Raw genomic sequence first — 7,337 nt, forward strand, 5'->3', positions numbered from 1 at the left:
CAGGCCGAAGGCCTCTGGTTTTTCCTTGGGTCGACCCTGATTCATAACTCAGCACCTTCTGGGGTTCTTTGAAAATAATCCACCATCCAAAAGCATTTTTGAGATATATAGGCTTGATTGAAGACTTTTAGAGGGCAGAAAGGAGGCTTGCTTTACAAACTCCATAAAATCAACTTAAAAATTAATACAAAATCTTCTAGGTCCTCTTCTCAGATACCCCTTCCCCACCTTTCTTCTTTTTCTACCCATCCTGGCTGCATTTTCTGCTCTCTTTCTCGATCTTTCCCTGGAAACCTCAAATTACTTTCCCATCTTCTGTGCAGAGACATTCAATTCTGCCCACCTTTCTTGCAAAACACAGCACATTCAAACACACCATGGCATTCAGCCTAAGGGCTCTCCAGGTAACAATATCTACCTGCTTTCTAAGACAATTTATTGATCTATTAGGGTCTCATCTTCCATACCAAGAAGTTCATCCAAGTGCTGTTTTTTCTAAAAATAAACAATGTTCTCCCTAAGAGGAATCCTATAGAATAAACATTTCTCCATTTCTTTTAATAAAACAGTCACTTTCCCTGATTCAGCCTACAACTACATGGTAAGAAATGCCAAGGAATGTGGCAACTTACAGCCATATCCATCAACTCTCTGGAGATTTCTCTCCTAGAATAAATTCTAGGAAATTCTAATTTCAAATATAAATTGCTATATATTTTTTCGGTTTATCTAGAAGACCTTGTTTTAAATAGATATCCATGTTTTAAAATGACCTTTGACCACCCATTATCACTCCTCCACTCCATTCTCCAAATACACCCATTTTTAGGAGAAAAATCTTAGAAAATTGTATATCTCATAAGTTCATCTATAGGATCCAAACCTTTTAAAGGAGCAGATTCATCCAGTGAAATAACTTATTCAAAGATTCTCATTTTTTGTGATAGATCATACAAAAGAGAATTGGGACTTGCAAATGCAGATGTTAAAGATTTAACTGCATGTTTAAGATGTACTTAATGAGCCCTCGCTGGTTTGGTTCAGTGTACAGAGGATTGGCCTGCAGACTGAAGGGTTTTGGTTTCCATTCCAATTAAGGACACAAGACAATTGCAGGCTTGATTCCCAATAGGGGGTGTGCAGGATGATTCTCTCTTATCATTGATGGTTCTATTCTCTCTCCCTCTCAATTCCTCTCTGAAATAAATTTAAAAAAATTTTAATATGGCCAAAACCGGTTTGGCTCAGTAGATAGAGCATCGGCCTGCGGACTGAAAGGTCCCGGGTTCGATTCCTGTCAAGGGCATGTACCTTGGTTGCAGGCACATCCTCAGTAGGGGTTGTGCAAGAGTCAGCTGATCAATGATTCTCTCTCATCGATGTTTCTAACTCTCTATCTCTCTCCCTCTCTGTAAAAATTCAATCAAATATATTTTTAAAAATTTTAATATGAAATCAGCATTGGATTATAAATCTAAGAAGGGCATTCGTGAAATGATAAGGAATGGGGGTAAGGGAGTGTGGGGTAAGTGGAAGTACCTGTTTGATTTTCTAATTATGCATTGGGACACCATATTAGCTGGGAAATAAAAAGGACTTGGGCTGCTCAGAGTCACAGATTCAGGACTGACTATAATTCTATCACTAACTATATAGCATTGTTGAGTTATGTTATTTTTTAAAATCCAACTTTCTTATGTGTAAAAGTGGGATAACAAATCCTGTTTCAGAGCATTATTATATTAATGATGTGAAAGTTTTACAAATAGAAAGACAACAATATAGGGCCACTGGATTTTTTATTGTTATTGTTATTGTTTTTTTTTTTTAATATATTTTATTGATTTTACACAGAGCGGAATTGAGAGGGATAGAGAGTTAGAAACATTGATGAGAGAGAAACATCGATCAGTTGCCTCTTGCACACCCCCCACTGGAGATGTGCCCACAACCAAGATACGTACCCTTAACTGGAATCGAACCTGGGACTTTTCAAGTCTGCAGGCAGACGCTCTCTCCATTGAGCCAAACCGGTTTCGGCAATTGTTGTTATTGTTAATCCTCTCCCAAATATATTTTTCCATTAATTTTTTTAGAGAGAGTGGCAGGGCGGGGGAGGTATACAGAGAGCGAAGCATCCATGTCAAAGAGACACATTTACTTGGTGCCTCTTGCACGTGCCCTAACCAGGGCCAGGAATTGGACCTGCAAATGAGGTAGGTACACTTGACCAGAATAGAACTCAGGACTCTTTAATTCTCAGTCTGACATTCTACCCACTGAGCCAAATTGGCTAGGGCAGCCATTGGATTTTTAGGGATGTAAAAAGTGAACTTCATCTCCCTCCTAGTCTTAACTCAGGGTGTCTCTCTTCCAGCCCCTCAAATCATTTGTGCTTAACACTTAACAACCTTCTATGGAAATTTCCTTGATCCAATTTTTCTAAATATTTGTTGGCTTAACACCAGGGCCATGATCTGACTTTCAAGGGCCTTGGGCACTTTTGCCCTTGTGGGCTTTTTCCTCCATAAAAACAATGAAAATTATGTTTTATAAATGTTCATTTTCTTCTGATTTAAAAATAAATTTAAATACTTTTGTGAGCCCTTAAAATATCTTGGGCCTAGTTACTCTGCTTACTAAGCTTAATGAATAAGCCAGTCCTGAAAAACTTTTCATTTGTGATACTTTTTTTCCAGTAGTTAAGTATAACTCTCAATCTCCTCTTTCCTTTTTCTCTTTGTTGTACATATTAATTTTCTTTAATCTTTCTCCACAGACTCAATCCTCTTATTCTTTTATCATTTTGGTTGCTGCCTTTGGGGTCTAGCCAAGGTATTTATGTTTCCTTTTGGTAAGAGTAAACTTAATATATGATACTCTGAGCCACCTGATATAGGCCATACTGAATAAAATAATTTATTTCCTCCTAGGATATGTGAGGAAATAAATCTACTCTTTTAAACTTTTATAAATGCATTTGTGCTTTTTAATTTGTATTTGTTTTTAGTAGCTGTCCAGGCATATTTAATTACTTCTGAACTCTTACCCTCAGCTTCTACTGCTTTCCAAATGTCATTGTTTCATTCCCCCTTCCCTTTTTTTTTTTTACTTCATACACAGAATATCCTCAAATTAAAATTAAATCAAACACTTAGCCATGGAGATTCAGCATACCATCACCTGTCTCCAAAGTGTAGCCATTAAAAGAAGGAAGCAACCCAAAGGATCCAGATTTTAAGAGGATTTAGACAGAATGGCACATGAAGAAGGTTCTGAAGGTAAATCTAATCTGTTGCCATGCTTCTCTCCTACCTCCCGGTGGTGGCCCACAATCCTCAGCATTCTTTGGCTTCTAAATGCATCACTCTAAGCTATACCTCCATCCTCATATGATCTTCTCCCCTGGATGTCTGTGTCTGTGTGGGTGTGTCCAAATGTTCCTCTTTTTATAAAGACACTCACCCCATTGGGTTTAGCAGCCAATCTTAATCCAGTATGACCAGACCTTAACTTGATTGTATCTGTAGAGACCTTATTTCCAAATCTGTCACATTCACAGGTTCTAGGTAGACATAAGTTTTAGAGGGACACTATTCAATCTATTACAACAAGTAACTTCCTATCCCAAAATTACGAAAATAGTCTGGCCATTTGGTTCTAGTTGAGCATCCACCTATGAACCAGAAGGTTATAGTTCAATTCTCAGTCAGGGCACAAACCCAGTTTGCTGGCTCAATCCCCTGTGTGGGGCATGTAGGAGGCAGCCAATCAGTGATTCTCTCTCATCATTGATGTTTCTATATCTCTCTGAAATCAATAAAAATACATATTTTTGAAAGATCACAAAAAATATGTACTTTTTTTTACATTGTTATTTTTTTAAATCCTCACTTAAAGATGTGTTTATTGGTTTTAGAAAGAGGACGGGAGAAACATTGATGTAAGAGAAAAACATTGATTGATTGCCTTCTGGATGCACCCCAAACAGAGAATCAAACCTGAAACCTAGCTATACTAATATGCCCTGACTGGGAATTGAACCCACAGCCTTTCAGTATATGGGACAAAGCTCCAACCGAGTCACACTGGCCAGGAATACATTGTACTTTCCATTGTTTTCTGATATAACTAGTCAATCATTTAGGCCGCTGTGTTATACATTACCTTGAAATTTAAGTATTCCCATTTTTTCAAATGGTAATGAAAAGTATAAAATAGAAATTTACTATTTAATTAAAAACTTAGCAATTTCAGAGAGAGAAAAAGAGAGAGAGAAGAAAAAATTTAAAGGACAATTTGATGATTGAGAACTTAAGAAATATAAGGCTTGATTATCATTGCCCATTGCAAAATGAGTTCTCCACACTCATAGACATCGTAGTATTTACTAGATAATCCTCTCCTGTTTTTCTCTCACAAAAATTTATATAGTTTTATATGGATAAAATCACACATTGGCTTATTATGACATGCTCAGCTGAACAGTAGATATTTGGCACTTTTGTTTTTTTGTCTTCGATTATCCCATGTAATAAACATGGGGTAGGTCACATTTTCCTTCAGATCTAGTTTTCAAATACATGAATACTGCACCTAGTACTCTGGCTTGATTCATTTTTTACATATATTGTCCCTCATTATTCTTAGAAGTTATACCTACAGAACTTTATTCTCCATATACCTGCCTGTAGTGATCTTCAGTTATTTCAGCGTTCAAGGGGTTCCTTCAATAGGCTGCCATGCTATTATGCTACTGTCAGTAATGCCTTGTGCTTTGATTCTCCACAAGAGTAGAAAACATAGGTTTTAGTCTCTAAGACTCGTTGTTTCCATCCTGCCTGAAATAGCTATGCACGGTATGTTAATTAATCATGTACCAGTTATCTTTCTCTTTCTAGAGCTGTGTACTTCTACTAACAACTTTAGATGGCTGTACATCGCACTAAAAATTATTGTGTTGGGGAAATTTCATCCATTGCAATACTTTCTGGATTGTGTAGATGCCACTTAGCATAAAATTTAAACTGTTCTTCAAGTCCATATACACATTCAATATTAATCCACCTAACAGTGAAATTGGAAACAAATAATTCAGTCAGTTTCTAAATACACTAATTGAAAATGCTCCTTCTGGATGCTTGGAAGAAATATTACTATGTCAATCGGCTAATATTAAATTTATTAAATATTGAAACAACACAATAAAAACCATTTTTGGCAGAATGAACCATTTATTAATCATTTTTATCTCATAACTTCATTTAGGGTGTAAGTGGCTAAGTAATATTAGAACATACAGATATTAGAATTATTTGGGTATATGTTATTTTGTATATGAATGTATCTAAATATTGTTATCTTTAGCCATAAAGTATACAAATGTATGCCAGGCCCCATTCTCTACTGTTTCTTTAAGGTCACCAGCAAAGCTGCTCCTATATAAATATTATCATAAGCTCCCTGGGCTCCCCTTGGTTATTCTACATCATTGTCATCAACACAGAGTTATTGAGATGGACGGGGGGCTTTCCTTTGAAACAAGCTTTTATTGGGTGACTAAGAATTTTGCTTCTGTGAGACACATTATGTCCTAAATAGAATATTTAGTCTAGAAGTATTAATAAATTTCTATAGGTTTCTAATCTGCAATCAGGTTGCTCTAAAGGCCCGGTTACCATCACAGCCCATCTATTCTATTCATCCAACTAATTGTTACTGAGCATCTACTAGGTTCCAGACCCAGTTGTAGGCATTCATAAACAAAATAGGGAATAACTCCATGATTTCATACATTTTAATGTACAGTGGATTCTCTTTAACACAAAATGAAAATCCCATAACCTCCCAAAACTAATGCTCCAAAAGAGGTATCCAGAATAACAGAAATTTCAAATTTTGGGGGTGAGGGGATCTGATAAGAATGACATTTTTTGATACAATGGTAATTGTATCAAATATATATATATTGTATATATATATTGTATCAAATATATATATATTGTGTGTGTATATATATAGAATATATATTGTATAATATATGTATATATATATATATATATATATATATATTTTACTTTTTACTCCTTTGAGAGAAAGAATAGGGTCCATATCAGTATTTCAATAACAGAAAAAGCTATTATAAGATAAGATGCTATTGTCATTGAGGCGAAATGGCTGTATATGGATATCAAAGAAGGAAGTCTTGTCCAGTTGGGCCTTCTTTAGCAGTTGGATGAGTACAGTTCATTAATGGGGGAGCTTCAAAGCAGCAATGCATGGCACAAATTAGCTGGCTTGGGATTGCACTTCTATGAAATTCTAGGCTATATGTAAGAATAGCACCAAGCCAAATAATCGGTCCTTTAATCTTTTTGTCCAACAGTGGAATGCTAAATGACAGGAGAAAGCATCCTGATAGACAACAATGATTTGTATCCCATGTCAGCTGCAGGGCCATCTAGAAACAGCCCCTCACCGTTGCCTAGCTCAGCTGAGCAGCTGCCTCTTCCCTGGCCCAGCTTTTGCTGTTGCAGAGCTGGGCAACCCAAACGAGGGTCCTGCACCTGCTGCTGGGCCTGTCAGAGTGATGGTGGTGCCATCATTCAAGCCAGGAGGAACCAGACCATAAAGTGCAGGCGCCTGCCCTTGGCTGGCTCAGCTGCTCTATCCCTGGTGCTGCTCTCCTGCCAGATCAACGGCCAGTTCAACTGTGGTGTGGACATGCAGAGCATCATGAGAGGCAGACAGACCATCCGGAGAGACACAAGTAAATCTGGACCGGTCAGTTTCATTAACTTCCCGTGACAGAAAAGGTGTAACCTGTGTTCAGGCCACACACAGGACTTCTTGTTTCAAATGCCTATTCTCTTTGTGTGTGTTTTCTTGTATTTTCATCTGTCATTTTTCCTTGTCAGCACAACTGTGCCTAGATGTGGCATTGTTTAGCCTCCCCAGGTAAGGGAGGTAAGAGTCTTTCATGATGGTTCATACCTCCTCCTTGGTGATTTGATTGGCATCCAGGATGCCACCACCACTCCGCTCCAAATGGCTCTCCCAAACCATAACTTCCATTTTGAATCCTGGGACTTTGGTCCTGGAAGAAACCATTGAATTTATTCTGTCTAACCCCCAAATTTTAAAGCTTAGAAAAATGAAGCTCTGAGATGTTATGACCTTCCAAGCTCATACAAAGAAGAGACTGGTAAAAAAAAAAAAAAAAAAAAAAAAAAAAGATTTCACCCTGGGCCCACAGCTCACAATCCAGTGCTCCAAACACTTTTATATGCTGTCACTGATGTCTCTCATTGTAGGTCATCTCCTCCTCATATTTTTAT

Source organism: Pipistrellus kuhlii, unplaced genomic scaffold (assembly GCF_014108245.1).
Source record: "Pipistrellus kuhlii isolate mPipKuh1 unplaced genomic scaffold, mPipKuh1.p scaffold_m20_p_5, whole genome shotgun sequence".
NCBI classification, from domain to species: domain Eukaryota; kingdom Metazoa; phylum Chordata; class Mammalia; order Chiroptera; family Vespertilionidae; genus Pipistrellus; species Pipistrellus kuhlii.